Source organism: Cervus canadensis, chromosome 24 (assembly GCF_019320065.1).
Source record: "Cervus canadensis isolate Bull #8, Minnesota chromosome 24, ASM1932006v1, whole genome shotgun sequence".
Taxonomy (NCBI): domain Eukaryota; kingdom Metazoa; phylum Chordata; class Mammalia; order Artiodactyla; family Cervidae; genus Cervus; species Cervus canadensis.
In genome coordinates, this window is record NC_057409.1 from 29,177,871 (window position 1) to 29,194,316 (window position 16,446).

Consider the following 16,446-nt stretch of genomic DNA (forward strand, 5'->3'; position numbering starts at 1 on the left):
TTGATCTCATGATCTTATCCTTGAGAATCTGCAGTGAGCAAATGACAAAAGCTGACCCTTATGATGCTTTCGTTCCAGTGGGCTAATGCTTTATGAAGGTTCACAGAGTTTATATGCTATGTGCTCATATCTGAAGGGCACTCTAATGCTCCACTCTAATGGGGAGAGTAAGCTCTCCCCATTTGGAGCTCTATAATCAATTGAGATATTGGTGACATTCAATAGCTGCAGTGACAGAGGCAGTGGCAGTTAAGATCTCCAAAGAGGGAAAACTAGGAGAAATGACTGCTGAAGCCCATTATGACATTACAAGTCATGACAACAAGGCACCAAAGAGCTTCCCGAAGCCAGGATGGAAGTGGTCCTTGGAGCAGATAGCGAGCATCTAGATTTGCTTATTTGTTTCCGTGAAGAAGGTGGGATTCTCCCTGCTCCTCACTCTTGCTTCTAGACCACTTGCAATTCCCGCTCCCCCGCTACCTCCTGAGAGGTATCAACATTTAATTCTGTCAGCCTGCTTGCCTTCTCAGCTCTGCATCTGCAGTTTTGTTATTCTACATTCAGGGCGGGCTGCTACCAGTGGCCTTTCTCCTTTATTCTCACCACTTCCCACCTCTTCTCTCTAATTGTTGTAGATGTGATTTGTTGGTTAAGGCACAAAGGGGGTGTGCTGCGGCCAGTCAGGAGATGGAGTCTCTAGGGGGTGCTGAGGAAGGATCAAGGCCCAGAGAAGCAACCATTAGTGCCTTGCCTCTTTTCACTGAACTTTAGCAACCCCTTCTCAAGACCACATTCTGAGTGTTCATGTCTCCCAGAGCTCTTCTTCTGATGTTGAAACCACCCACTCCCCTCACTGACTACAACTTGTTTTTCTTTGCTCTACTACTTGAGCAGAGTCTTGGATGGCATCACGTCTTTGCTCCCTCAGATACACTAGTTGATCACCAATCCCCTCTGGTCCAACTTTACTTCTTTCCTACTAAGCCTAGACCCTGTGTTAGAACAATTCAGTTCATTGTTATGAGAGAAAAGGACACCCCTTTTAACTCAAGCTATTGTTACATTATCTGTTACTTGCAGCCAAATATTTCCTAACCAATGTATCTGATCTCCTCCCTTCTTTTGATTTTTGATGTTGCTATGTTGTAGCTGCTATGAGCTCCCATGTATCTCTTCTAATTTTAAAACTTCCATATTTAATGAGACTGTCAGAACTGGAAAAGCCCTTAGAAATTAACACCCAGACTCCTAGCTTTATATATGGTAAATCAAAATGCACAGAGGAAAAGAAATATGCAGAGTTGGTGGGACAGCCCGGCCTGGAGCCCAGAAATCTTAGAAATGAGCTCAGTGTCAGTGCCAGCCGTCTTCCTATCTCCTTTATTTGAAATAATAACAAATGTTGAGGGTGTGAAGAGAATCCCTGCTCTCCTCCTTGTGGCCACAATGGGCTACATTGTGGATATACACTGAGTGTATTCATGTGCCCTGAGGCTCTGACCATCTTGTGGAAAGACAGACCTTAAAAGCATGGGCAGTGATCACCGCCCTGGAGAGGAGGGGGCCCCAGGCATTTGCTCACTATGCTTCTTTCTCTGCTCCTCTGAACTGCTTTCCTGGAGACAGATTCAGCTGGTGCTCAGAGTCTTAGAATTCAGCCCCCCAGTGCAGCATTCAAGCGTGAGCTGTGTGACTGTACCCTTACAGGCTCCAGGAGCCCAGGCTAATTAACTAGGACAGTAGCGCACACAGGAAACATGCTGCTCACCGGCTGTCCAGTTCTCTTTATCTCTCTTTTAATCTTGATTTCTGTTAAGTCTCATAGAAGCATTCAATATCTTACTTTTCTCTCTTCCATTTCCATCTGTATGTGTGATATCTTAGACACAGCCGTCATTCTGGACATTGAACACTTACCGATAACTACCACGTTATTAATTTTCTTTTTATAAATCCCAGCTTCAGGTTAAGGCTTTGAGGATCCTGCTCCTTCTTCCAGGAAAGCTCTCCTTAGGTCCTTTGGCTGTCCAGTTTGTGCTATTCCAGTTTCTGCATAAACACTAACTCTGTGGGTGTGGTTTTGCCCATCATCCCAAACTGCATGTTGTCCACCACTCTCTAGCAAGGCCCCTTCTTTCCCTGCTTAGTCTAGACATTTTCTTTCCTTCATCGTAATTGGCAGCAGTGGAAATCATCTTATTCGTATGTTTTCTAGATTAGTTTCCATTTCTCTTGTTAGAATGCAAGGATCTCTTCTAGGGTACCATCCTGATGCTTTCCAGTGCTCAAAACCGTGTCTGTCTTGACATAGATATCCATAAGTTGCTTATAGAACTAAAGCAGACTGGAGAAAATAGACTTTTGAAATGAGTCTGTTCCATACTATGGGTTGTTTGTGCTGTGGGTATAGGGCAGTCATCAGACAGCAAGTGGCCAACTCTCATACCAGCTCTTAGTCTTAAGTGCCAGTATAGTAAAGGACCTCATGCAGTGAATTCCCTGCCTCCTTCCCAGTGTTCTTTCCTGCATACTTGAGATATCAGTTGTAACTCACAGATATTAAAGCAAGCCCTCTTATATCCATTCCCACCCAAAGAGTGATTGTTTTCTTTTTTTTGGTTCCTTTTCTAGGATAGAAGAGATCTCGTTCAAAAGCTTGATTAGAGGTACATGCTCTCACTTGCTGGCCACTAATCCCACCTCTGCCTGACTGAGCTCTTTTGAGAAAGCCCTTCTTCTCTCTCCTTGATCTGCCTGCACTGGAAACCCTCAGGCACCAGCAGAGTCCTCATGATTCTCCTTAAGAAATCGTAACTTCTTGCATGCCTCCACAGATGTTTGGGTGGATTTCCAATTTGGCTGCATAAATCCCCTTGTATTAAAACTGCTCTCTTCAATTTGAGCTCTAGGAGGTCCATCTCCCTCACGTCCCCAGCCCAGTTTCACCGTGTAACCATCTCCCACAATTTGCAGCTCTCCTAAAATTCTTTCTGGTCCTTGCCTGCATGCCTCAGTCCCATGCATTCCATTCCCTGCCCAACACAAGGACCTACAGAGAACTGTCTTGTTGTTCTTCAGTCACTAAATCGTGTCTGACTCTTTGTGACCCCATGGATTGCAGCCCACCAGGCTTCCCTGTCCATCACTATTTCCTGGAGTTTGCTCAAAGTCATGTCCATTGAGTTGATGATGCCATCCAGCTCTCTCATCCTCTGTTGCCCTCTTCTCCTCCTGCCCTCAATTCTTTCTCAGCATCAGGGTCTTTTCCAATGAGTTAGCTCTTTGCATCAGGTAACCAAAGTATTAGAGCTTCATCTTGGCCTCTCCTTATGTCTTCTTCCTAGTCTACAAATCCACACTCAAAAAGTCATCCTGTGGAAGAGCTTTCCTGATTCCTGCTCTCTGACTTTCCCTGCCTTGACTAATTCAGTGACATCTGCAACCTATCTATCTGGCTGCACAGAGCTATCTCAACGGGGTACAAAAGTGCCAGATGTGGAAGAGGATCAGATTTTGGGTCCCCGCTTAACCTTCTCATTTGATGAAGTGCTCTTCTGGGTAAGAGGTTTGATTTTCTGAGTCTGGAATGGTAACATGTCTGCATTTTTTTTTTTTTTTAACTAATTCCTTTTCTCTTTAGCAGACTTCAGAGTGGAAATAAATAGGAAGACCATAAATGAGTAATCGTCATGATTCCAGCCTCTATTCCTCCTCGTCATTCTCACCACTGCTGATCAGCTCATGCTCTCCATAGTCCTGTGGCTGACAAGTTGCGACTCAGAGAAACGACTTTGAGTTAAACGGTAAGTCTTCTTCTTAAGGCAACCCAGCATAGCTTGGCAGGAGGGGGCAGAAAGGGAAAGAGCCTCTGCCCTCAGGGGTCTTGCAGTTTATCAGAGAAGGGAAGTCAGCAAACAGACATAAAGGAAAACACAGGAGAGGGCTGAAGGGAATGGCTGGAAATTGGGAATCTTGGCTCTTGAATCTTTGTTTCACCCCCATTGACTCTCCTGGCAACTGTCTAGGAATATTTCAGAGTCACTTGGGTAGAGCCCGAGAATGAATCAAACGTCTCTTTTCGTAGACCCACCGGGCTGGGCCGAGAGCTGTGAAGGTCATTCTGTCCATTCCCTTGCCCCCAGGCCAGACCACATCAATTCAGCCTGCCTAGTCAGGGGCATCTCCCGTTTCCAAACCTCATCGGAGGCAGATCCTGCCCAGATCTCTCTGTCTGCTCTTCCTGCCCGGTGGTTTTGAGCCTTGGTAATGAATGACTGAGACGGCTGCATTCCTTGGACAGCCTAGTAGTTATGCATATTTGTCGAATGCTCCCGGGGAGGGAACTCAAGGGGATCTAGAGGCAAAGGTCTGTAAATGTCTGCAGAATCATACCCAGTTTTTCCCATTGGAGCTCTCAGCTGCATTCGGTCCATGCTCCAAGGTGGAGAGGTGGGTCCCATTTGCAAGGAGATGAATGCTTCTGTTTGACTTCTTGCTGTATCAAGGTCCAGAAGCCCTGGCAGAGAAAATGTCTCTTTAATTTGGGGTGGGGGGGAAGGACTTTGAATCCCACCTGCCTGCTCAGTCTTTAGCATCTCTTTTTCTTGTACCTTACTTTTTCTCTCTTCTCTCATATGTCAGAGGAATGAAGGGGGATGAGAGATAGGACTTTCTGATTGCCCTGTCTTTGCTTAGGGCCCTGCAGTCCTGATGCCCTGCAGGATGGGGGGCTGTCAGCTCATACTGCTCCAGAGGCACTGAAAGGAAGAGGGAATATTCTTGGTGAAGAAGTTCCATCAAATAAACAGAGTGCTGATGGAAAGCTAGGGTTTACATACTTTTGAAAACAAATACCTCTAAGATACTATATGTCTTTGCTATAGAAAATTCCATTCCTTCCAGATCACTTCAGCTTTTCTCTTCCTGAAGAAGGACTCTGTAAAGTTTTGTGGTCAACTTTGTAGCTACTGATGGATGTAAGAGAGACCAGTTCAACCCCCTGGGTTAGGAAGATCTTCTGGAGAAGGGCATGGCAACCCACTCCAGTATTTCTGCCTTGAGAAGCCCATGGACAGAGGAGCCTGGTGGGCTACAGCCCATAGGGTTGCAAAGAGTTGGACACGGCTGAAGCGACTTTGCACTCACTGATGGTAAACAAGGAGTTATGACCATTACACACGCTGCTTCTTCTTCTGGGATGTGTTCTCCACCCTCACCCCTTTAACCCCTTTGCTACACCTCTAGCCATGGCAGTCCTCTCTGTCTTGAAGCATTCAGGTCTTACAAAGGTGCTGCTTCTTCAGCCCAGGCACCTGCTCCTCCTACGTGCTGCCATTTCAGTCCCATAAGAGAAGGACTGGGAGAAAGTGGTCACACAGAAACCAAGAAGGGAGGGGCCTTCAGAAGTGCCTCCATGAAGTTGTTAAGAGTTGAGAAGTTTGATAATTGAGTTGATAATTCAGCAGGAAATCAGTAATTTCTCTGAGAGAAATTTCAGGGTTTAAAAGTTGTTCACTGGATTATAGAAGGTAGAGAGTCACTGAGAAAAAATTATCAACAGTGCATTTAGACAACTCTTTCAAGAAGTGATTTGTGAAAGAAAAAGGGCAAAAAGGCAGAAGCTAAATAGGGGTATGTGAAAAAGGAAGACTTCTTTTTTGTATTTCAAAGATGGAGATGGATATGACTTGAGAAATGTGTAGTCTTGGGATAGGTGGTATTTTGGATATTCTCTATTTACAACATCCAGATCCATTCTTTACCCTTTTTCATTCTGCTGTGTATCTTGAGCAGCTGACTTTTGTGACATTAAGGGGCCTCTTGTAATCCAGCTTCCAGTTAGGTTTGGCCAATGGGAAACACCAATAGGAGATCAGCAAGGCAAAGGGGTGTGGAGTATCTGCTCCCTTACCCCTGTCTTCAGAGAAGGCAATGACACCCCACTCCAGTACTCTTGCCTGGAAAATCCCATGGATGGAGGAGCCTGATAGGCTGCAGTCCATGGGGTCGCTACGAGCTGGGCAAGACTGAGCGACTTCACTTTCACTTTTTCACTTTCATGCATTGGAGAAGCAAATGGCAACCCACTCCAGTGTTCTTGCCTGGAGAATCCCAGGGATGGGGGAGGCTGGTGAGCTTCCATCTATGGGGTCGCGCAGAGTCGGACATGACTGAAGAGACTTAGCAGCAGCAGCAGAAGCAGCCCCTGTCTTTGCCTGGCTAAGGTTTGGCAACAGACCATTATTCTCTATCAAAGTTCACGACTCATTCTGGGCAGCTGTCTCCTGTAGCCACAGCTCTAACTTTCTACTAGTTCTGTTAGTAGATTTTTTTTTTTCTCTGCTTCTTTAAGCCTAGGTGGTATTGGGTTCCTGCTGTTGCTATTCTTGGGAGCTTCACCAACCCTTTCTGATTTCTCTTAACTTTGACAACACCCTTGCTAAACTCTCTTGAATTATCCCATTTTAGTATTCCATCTGTTTCTTGTTGGGGACCTAACTGGAAAAGGTGGGGAGGTGATTAAAGGCTCTATTTTCATTATAAGACTCTAGAGAATGCTAAGAACGTGGAGCAAGTATATTAGAAAGGCTGAAGCAATAGAGCTTGAAAAACAATAGAAATGGGGGAGTTTTAGTCAAAATGGTATTGTTGGTTCACATTTGAGGCATGAACTCTGCTCCGACACATCACAGTGATCAATAAAATACCAGACATGTAGATATGGCTGAATCTCCAGCCCTGTGAAGCCACAGGTCATAAAGCAGGCAGGGGCAGCTGCATATTCAATCCTGTCATTATAATAATGAGTATAGAGAACCTTATCCCTGCCTTGGTTATCAAGTCATAAAGAGGTTGGAGAAAATTGCACAGCCTGAGTCTGTAGCTTATGTAAAGCTATATGCCCAGGAAAGCAGAAGACAGGACTGAGCTAAGACCTGAGTCAAAATGCCTGCTGACTTTAAGATTAAGTCTGTAATAACCCTAAATTCACACAAAGATGAAAATTCCGAGCTGTCCATACACAACCTGGTTTTGAAATGGACTCATACAAAGTGAACCGGTAAACCAAAATTCTGAAATACTTTAGTAATATTAATAAGATAGATATCTAACAAAATAGAAAATAAGAAAATGAATTAAAATTAAGTTAAAATAATAGGGCAATCTGAAATAATTTAAAAGTAAGTCTGTTTAGGATCATCAAAGAGATAAAGGAATTATGGCAACAATAAGAAAAATACTAAAAAGATAATGAAACAAAGGAAGCAAAAATCAGGTGCATGTAAGAAAATATTTAAATAATAGTAAACTATGGTACTAAAAATGTGGCATTTTATATTATTGCTCTCTTCTTGACAGTATGTAGCTTACAGTTTATTCCATTTGTTGAGTAATTTTTTCAATATGATAAATGCTGCATTTTTAGTATCATGGGTGTGATGATTAATTTTATGTGTCAACTTGACTGGGCCATGGAATGTCCAGATAATTAGTCAAAAGTATTTTGTATGTTTCTATGAGAGTGATTTAAATGAAATTAATGTTTTAATCAGTAGAAGAAAGCAAATTTCCTCCATATTGAGGGTGTGCCTTATCTAGTTAGTTGAAAGCTTGCATAGAAAAAAAAAATTCAACCTTCTCCCAAGTAAGAAGGAATTCTCCAGCAGACTGTCCCTTGGACTTTATTTGCACAATTGGCTATTCTGAGTCTCAAGTCTGCTGGCCAACACTGCAGATTTGGACTTATCAGTGTCCATAACTGTGTGAACCAACTCCTTATAATCTCTCTCTCTTCATCTATCTATCTACCTATCTACTTACTATTGATATTGTTTCTCTGGAAAACTGACTAATACAATAAAAAAATAAAACTCAGAGATATAAACAAAATACAGATAGAACAAGAAATTATATATACATATACAAACATATGATGGACAGTTAAGAGGCATAGGAAATGGACTGAGAGCATACAATATATGCTTTATTAGGAGTTCCGGGGGTGGGGGGGAACAGAGAATGATATAAATTTTGAGAAATAAACTCATGAATACTTAGGTTGAAAGTTCACATAAAGTGCAAACAGAACAAGTAGAAATGAAATCACATCCATTATGTTGTAGTGAAACTGTAGAAATATTAAATACTAAAATACTAAAGCTGACCTAAAAATTATACAGTGGAGGTGATGAATAGATTCAAAGGATTAGATTTGGCAGACAGGGTGCCTGAAAAACTATGGATGGAGGTTCATTACATTGTACAGGAGTCAGTGATCAAAACTACCCTCAAGAAAAAAAATGCAAGAAAGCAAAGTAATTGTCCGAGGAGACTTTACAAATAGCTGAGGAAAGAAGAGAAGTGAAAGGTATGTGAGAAAGGGAAAGATATACCCAACTGAATGGAGAGTTCCAGAGAATAGCAAGGAGAGAGAAGAATACCTTCTTAAATGAATAATGCAAAGAAATAGAGGAAAACAAAAGAATGACAAAGACAAGAGGTCTTAAAAAAAAAAAAAAACTGGAGCTATCAAGGGAACATTTCATACACGGATGGGCACAATAAAGGACAGAAATGGTAAGGACCTAACAAAAGCAGAAGAGATTAAGAGGTGGCAAGAAGACACAGAAGAGCTATACAAAAAAAAGGTCTTAAAGACCCAGATAACTACAATGGTGTGTTCACTCACTTAGACCAGACATCCCGGAATGTGAAGTCAAATTGCTCTTAGGAGCATTGCTAGGAACAATGCTAGTGGAGGTGATGGAATTCCAGCTGAGTTTTTTGAAATCCTAAAAGATGATGCTATTAAAGTGCTGCTCTCAATATGTCTGCAAATTTGGAAAATTCAGCAGTTGCCACAGGACTGGAAAAGATCAGTTTTCATTCTAATTCCCAAGAAGGGCAATGCCAAAGAATGTTCATACTACTGTATAATTGTGCTCATTTCATATGCTAGTAAGGTTATGTTCAAGATCCTTCAAGTGAGACTTCAGCAATATGTGAACTGAGAACTTCCAGATGTACATAATGGGTTTAGAAAGGGCAGAGGAACCAGTGATCAAATTGCCAACATTTACTGGATCATAGAGAAAGCAAGGGAATTCCAGAATATCTATTTCTGCTTCATTGACTATGTTAAAACCTTTGACTGTGTGGATCACAACAAACTGTGGAAAATTCCTAAAGAGATGGGAATACCAGGTCCCCTTACCTGTTTCTTCCTGTTGTTGACTCTGTATGTGAGTCAACAAACAACAATTAGAACTGAACATGGAACAATGGATTGTTTCAAAATGGAGAAAGGAGTATGTCAAGGCTGTATATTGTCACCCCGTTTATTTAACTTCTATACAGAGTACATCATGCGAAATGCTCGGCTGGGTGAATCCAAAGCTGGAATCAAGATTGCCGGGAGAAATACCAACAACTTCAGATATGCAGATGATACTGTTTTAATGGCATAAAGTGAAGAAGAACTAAAGAAACTCTTGATGAGGGTAAAACAGAAGAGTGAAAAAGCTGGCTTAAAATTCAACATTCAAAAAACTAAGATCCTGGCACCTGGTCCAGTTACTTCATGGTGAATAGATGGGGAAAAAGTGGAAGGAGTGACAGATCTTGTTTTCTTGGGCTCCAAAATTACTGTGGATGGTCATTGCAGCCATGAAATCAAAAGATGTTTGCTCTTTGGGAGGAAAGCTATGACAAACCTAGATAGCACTTTAAAAAGCAGAGATGTCACTTTGCTGACAAAGGTCCATCTAGCCAAAGTTATGATTTTTCCAGTAGTCCTCTATGGATTGAAATTTGGACCATAAAGGAGGCTTAGCATTGAAGAATTGATGCTTTCAAATTGTGGTACTGGAGAAGACTCTTGAGACTCTCTTGGGCAGCTAGGAAATCAAACCAGTTAATCCTAAAGGAAATCAACCTTGAATATTCACTGGATGTTGTAGCTGAAGCTCCAATACTTTGGCCATCTTATTCAATAAGCAGACACATTGGAAAAGACCATGCTGCTGGGAAAGATTGAAGGCAAAAGAAGAAGGGGGAGGAAGATAATAAAATGTTTAGATAGCATCACTAACTCAATGGACATGAACTTGAGCAAATTCCAGGAGAGAGTGAATGATGTGGGAGACTGTCATGCTGTAGTCCATGGGATTGCAAAGAGTCAGACATGATTTAGCAACTAAACAACAACCACCACAACCTACAAAGAAATAACAAAATTGACAAAGAATGATCATCAGCCACATAAGAGCCCTGTGTAGCTCAGCTAATATCTTCAAAGCACTAGGGGAAAAAAGTTAACTTTAGAGTTTCATACACAGCTAAAAATTATTATTCAATTGTGAGGACAAAACAGGGACACAATTAGCTACATGAAGAACAAGGAAATTTACTCCTCATGGACCCATGTACATAAGTCAAAAAGGGGAAAAGTGAAATTAAAGTGAAGAATTGGAAACAAGATAAAATAGTTGCAAAGTATTTCAATAAGTCCATTAATTATTAACAGCATAAAAATAAAATATGCATTTAAAAAGTGGGGATGTAAATCTAGACAATAAGCACCAAAGAATGTTGGCGGAGGGAGGGCTGAGCAGTTAGAACACACTGACATCCTTCTCTTGTCTCAGGCGGTGCTAGAGATAATGAATAAATTTAGACATTAGAAAAAATGTGCATATTAACTATGTGTATTAAAAGTGTATGATTGACCATTAGAAAACAGAAATACAACCTAACTTCTAAACCAGAAGCCAAGTGGAGAAAAGGTGGTGGAGGAAGGAAGAATAGCTATAGCTCTATTAACATAACTGAAGGCAAGGAGGAAGAAAAAATTGAGGGTTTTTAAAAAAGAAGCATGAAAAGAGCAAATGCAAAATAAGTCAAAATGAACATTGATTTTTTAAAAAAAAAATCAAGCTCCAAAATCTTATGTACAATATGACACCATTTATCTTTAAAGTTACTGAACACACAAAATAATAATAAATGTTTTGTATAAAAATGTAATAAAAATATAAAAACCTATGCAGATGGGATATATACATTTAAGAGCACGGTTACCAAAAAGGAGAAGGTAAAGAGGATAAGGGGGCTTCAGTTTTATCTTTAATGTTTTATTTATTTTTAAAAGGCCTGAAATGCACAATGATATTAACATTTAACAGTACATGTGGTGGTGCATGTATGTTTTATTATTCTTTATGATTTTCTCTATCATGAAATATCTTATGATTTTTAAAAGACTTTATTTTTTTTGCATCACGTGGTATTCAGGATCTTAGTTCCCTAAACAGGGCTTGGACTTGTTTCCTCTGCAATGGAAATGTGGAGTTATGGAGTCTTAACCACTGGGCCACCAGGGAAGTCCCAATATCTCATGATTTTTAAGGAGAAACAACTGAAGGGTAGAAGAAATCTGCAGAACCAGATTTAATACCAGTATGGGTTGAAGGCAATGGGGAATTTCCTTTGACTCAAGATAAGACTCGGAAAGGATTCCCAAGGTCACAGCCAGGTAGATACAGGCTGCTTTTGTGGATCAAGGAAATTTATACTTATGGAGGTTTTCCCTCAGTCTTTTAAGAGCTAAGAAAGTACAAGGAGTGAGTTAAAAGTCAACTAAGGGTTAGTTCAGAACAAGGAGTAGCCAAGAGAGAGATCTGGTGTATGGGAAAATCAGTAAGTGGCTATTTAACTTTCTTAACCATACTCTTGAAGTGACTGCAGACTTTTTACCTAGTGTTCATTGAGTACTTGTTATGATCCTGCTATTCTGCTAAATGATTGACTTGTATTATCTCATTTAATCATGTTCATCCAATGAAAAGGTAAGCACTGTTTTTTATAGACTGTTTCATTAAGAGTCCATTATAGACTGTTTCATTAAGAGTCCATTAATTATTAACAGCATTAAAATGCATGGTTTGGTCATGAATGCTAAAGTATTAGATCACAGCTTTGTTCCTGAGGAGTTGTGTGACTGTGGCAGCTCACTTAATTTTTCTGTGCTTTATTTTCTTCATTTCAAAGTGAGAAGTATAATAGTAACTACCTCACTGCATTGTTAGGGTTTCCCTGGTAGTTCAGTTGGTAAAGAATCTGCCTGCAATGCATGAGTCCCCAGTTCAATTCCTGGGTTGGGAAGATCCCCTGGAGAAGGGATAGGCTACCTACTCCAGTGTCCTTGGGCTTCCATGATGGCTCAGACAGTGAAGAATCCACCTGCATTGTGAGAGACCTGGATTTGATCCTTGGATTGGGAAGATCCCCTGGAGGAGGGCATGGCAACCCACTCCAGCATTCTTGCCTGGAGAATTTCATGGACAGAGGGGCCTGGTGGGCTACAGTCCATGGGGTCACAAAGAGTTGGACACAACTGAGTGACTAAGAACAGCACTGCATTGTAGTGGAGATTAAGTGCAGAGGCATATGTGCAGTCTTAGAAGACTGATTGGCATATAATCACTATATGCTGGGCTTAGTTGTTGCCCAGTTGTGTCTGACTCTTTGTGACCGCATGGACTGTAGCCTATCAGGCTCCTCTGTCCATGGGGATTCTCCAGGCAAGAATGCTGGAGTGGGTTGCCATGACTACCTCCAGAATCACCATGTAAGTGGTTACTATCATTTACTGCCATTTTGGATGAGAAAATAAAGGTTAAAAGACAAAATAACCTGCAAAAATTTACAGCTAGTTGGACATTGTGGTGTTTGGGTAAGACTGTGTTAGCCTCTTATGGCTAAGTTAGCCCAAGGATGAGCTCACACAATGAGGGTGGTAGACCAGAAGGATGGTAAGAACCGGAACCTTGTTGATGTCATCGAGCTCTGACTTAGCTAACCTTGGAATTTCCCTGCCCAAAGACTTTTGTTATGGGAAATAAACATGCTTTTGTAATTGTTCAAACCAGCTGAGATGTATTAATTGCTGCTCAAAGCACACAAATTATTTCAACTACCATATTAAACTCTTTCTATTTAACATGGGGGAGAGAAATACATGGCACTCTTGGATCTTTAACTATTGAAGGGCAGCCCCAGACCTATGGTTTTGTCCCTGAGAGTAGGGAGTGGTTTGTAGCATCACTGGATGACTGTGGAGCTTGGTTTTTTACATCACACTAGAAAAGGTCATACCATGAACTGGGTCATGAGGTGCTAGAGAAGCAGAGTTCCCCCAGCTCTTTAAACTGAACAGCTCCTGTAACAACTAAAAAAAGCAGGAATCTAGGCTGGGGGATGACAATGCTCCCTACTCAGATTAAGATGCATGAAGGTAATAAAAACCACCCCAAAGGAACTGTGAAAAGAGGCTTTGGGAAGCACATCCAAGAGGGTGAAAAGGAGGGAGAACAGAAGGAACCCGTGGCAAGAAAATGTTCCAGACCAAATGATGGTCCAAAAATAATGAGACCAAGGTTCAAAGAGGTAATTTAAACCAAATACGGCAGGGGAAGGCTGAGCCAGCAAGGGGCGGGCTCTCTCTGCAGGGAGCAGGGAGCAGTAGCTTTGGAGCTGAGCAGAGTTCAGTTTAGGACATTCCTTGGGTCAGAAATGAGAAAGGAGTTCATCTGATGGCCTGGAGCTCCCACTGCCCAGGTCAGTGAAAAGGGTGGGGCTAGATGGTGTTCTAGAGCCTCCCCAGTAGCAAGAAGACTGAGTCATGGTCTCTGCCCCCACCACTGGCAAGACTGCTTGAGTTTGCAAGGCTTGTCCCATCTAGGTGGGCTGCCCTTGCAAGAGAGAGCCCCTGAGACCAGGCAAATGAAGGAGACCTTGCCTATTTGGAGCCAAACTTCTTTTAGGCACTATTTTACATTTCATTGCATCAAAGAATTACAGAGACACTAGGGATGGTGGATACTAAACTCATTAACTACCTGATTAATTTTGGATTTGGACTTTTGCTGATTCTACATTCTAGGTAATTGAGTGAGTGAAAGAGTGAAAGTCGCTCAGTTGCATCCGACTCTTTGCGACTCCATGGACTATACAGTCCAAGGAATTCTCCAGGCCAGAATACTGGGGTGGGTAGCCTTTTCCTTCTCTAGGGGATCTTCCCAACCCAGGGATCAAAGTCAGGTCTCCCGCATTGCAGGCAGATTATTTATCAGCTGAGGGTTGCCCAGCAGCTAAATGTTAGAGCACATTTCTGGCTCACATGTGTATTCTGCATGTGTGCACATACAGAGTTAAAAATATATTTCTGTTTCATATATATATATATACCATAGTCTCCATTCCAAATTTAAACTCCATATTTTCTACAACAGCCTTTTGAGCCATAACATTGAGTTCAAACAAACAAACAATATAAATGGTTTCACAATAATTGAGGATTTAAAGAGATAATGAGACAGACACGGAGAATTAAAATTCCTAAACAGCCCTAGAAAAGACCCTGATGTTGGGAAAGACTGAAGGCAGAAGGAGAAGGGAATAATAGATGATGAGATGGTTGGATGGCATCATTGATTCAATGGACATGAGTTTGAGCAAGCTCTGGGAGATGGTGAAGAACAGGGAAATCTGGCCTGCTGCAGTCTATGGGGTCACAAAGAGTTGGACATGACTGAGTGACTGAACAACAAAACAGCCCTAGAAAGGTCTTCCTTCTATGTACCTTCCTTGATTAGGATCCCTGATATTCTATGACATGGGACAAAACTGAACTATGTATCATGGCTACACTGCATTCAAATATACAAAGGAAATGTGGCTCAATATAGCTTTCAAAATTTTTCCATGACTGATCTAATATGAGTCCCTATTGCACTGGCTGGTGGGAAAACAATCTTGCTATCTTGAAGATAGCTCCATCTCCTCCAGTTAAGTAACACATCCCAGAGAGACTCGGCGTTGTCTGGAATTCTCCTCCCTGCCCTGTGCTTCTCCAGGGTGGCACCTGGAGTTTAAGGGGGACTAAAAAGACTTCATGTAAGTGTGTGTCTTAGTTGCTGAGTTGTGTCTGATTCTTTGTGACCCCGTGGACTGTGTCTGCTGGGCTCCCCTGTCCCTGGAATTCTCCATGCAAGAATACTGGAGTGGTTTTCCATTTCTTTCTCCAAGGGATCTTCCCAACCCAGGGATTGAACTCAGGTCTCCTGCATTGCAGGCAGATTCTTTACGATCTGAACAACCAGGGAAGCATGGTGGAAGGCAAAAAGGGTGTTCTGAGCCAAAATAGCATCCCCTGTATTCCCACTAATCCCCACTGTGGAGTGGCTGGTCTGCTCTGATTCTTGGACGGGTGACCAGAGGTCTCGAGTGGCCAGTGGGGTCAGTGTGGCATCTTCTCAATTCTCTTAGCCCTCTCAATACCTCCTTGGCCGCTCTTTGGAGCAGTTGTGAAATTTTGGGTACACTGCTCACCACCGGGGTTCTAGGTAGTGGGAGAGAGAGAATGCTATGTGTTTGCCTACCTAGGCCACTTCCCTGTTCCACTGCTAAGCTATTGCCTGGGCCACACTGACTAGGGTTTTGTGTGAGGTTCTGCCAAGAAGCTCACATGCTCCTCCAGACTCTGCTTGAGAAAGAGTGGCCCTGGTTGCCTACCTGAATGTTCTTAGGTTCCTACTATACATGCCTGAAAATTTCCACCATGCCTCTTCTGGCCTTCGGGTTCACCCAGGAGTGGAAAATAAAGACACATAAGCCTGACCTCCTTGTCCTGCTTCTGTCTTTCTTTTCTCTGCTTGGAACATGCAGTTAATTTGCCTTCTATTCTGCTTTGCAGGGTACAATATTTTTGGAAAGTTCCTCTACCCTCTTCCCATCTTGGATATTCTTTACCCATTCTAACTTTCTGAGACAGAAAGGCAAACATGGTGCAAAGAATGAGAACTTGTTTTCACAGATAAGTGTACATTGCTTTTGAAATACTTAGAAAAATATAGCAATTACATTAGCATATATAGGCCCTTGAGGTTGGCTGGATCTCTGAGCAGATAAGGAGCTTAATAAAGTCTGTTTTCTGGCTAAGAAGGGACGGGAAGGGAAGCAAAAGGAGGTCAGATAGCATGAAGTAACTTGTTTAAGATTTCTACAAGTTTCTTTCTGAAATACAGGACTCTTAACTGTTCCTATGTTCTTTTAGTTTCAAAATGGCTCACACATCTTCATCTCTTAATCTCCCTTATGGGCCTATAGGAAGTTCCCAGATCAATAGCCCCCTGGATTAGTTTCTAGGCATCACAAGTGCAGGGTGGCATGAATGAAGATGCCCACAGGAAGGACTTCCCTTTTTTAAGTTTAAAAATGTTGAGAGAATAATATAATATGTACATCTATTCACTCGTATTTGAAATGTTTACTTGCTGTCACCTAGCCTTCAGATAATTTTTTAAAATAATGTATTTCATTTAATTCTCAATTTCATTCAAAAATGGATAATTTGAATGTAGTTTGAACAAATCAGTAAGAGGAAGT

General features: G+C 41.8%; 1 long non-coding RNA gene across 2 annotated transcripts in view; it reads left to right on the forward strand.

Moving 5' to 3' along the window:
• Window positions 1-3,391: 3,391 nt before the first annotated feature.
• The window catches only part of LOC122426730, an 81,548-nt gene continuing 68,493 nt past the window's right edge, over window positions 3,392-16,446 (forward strand). The window contains exons 1-2 of one of the 2 annotated variants that reach the window (XR_006265230.1): window positions 3,392-3,558; window positions 3,641-3,803. This is a non-coding gene — a long non-coding RNA (uncharacterized LOC122426730). The remainder of the gene's footprint in view (window positions 3,559-3,640; window positions 3,804-16,446) is intronic. The other variant, XR_006265229.1, reaches the window with a different exon arrangement.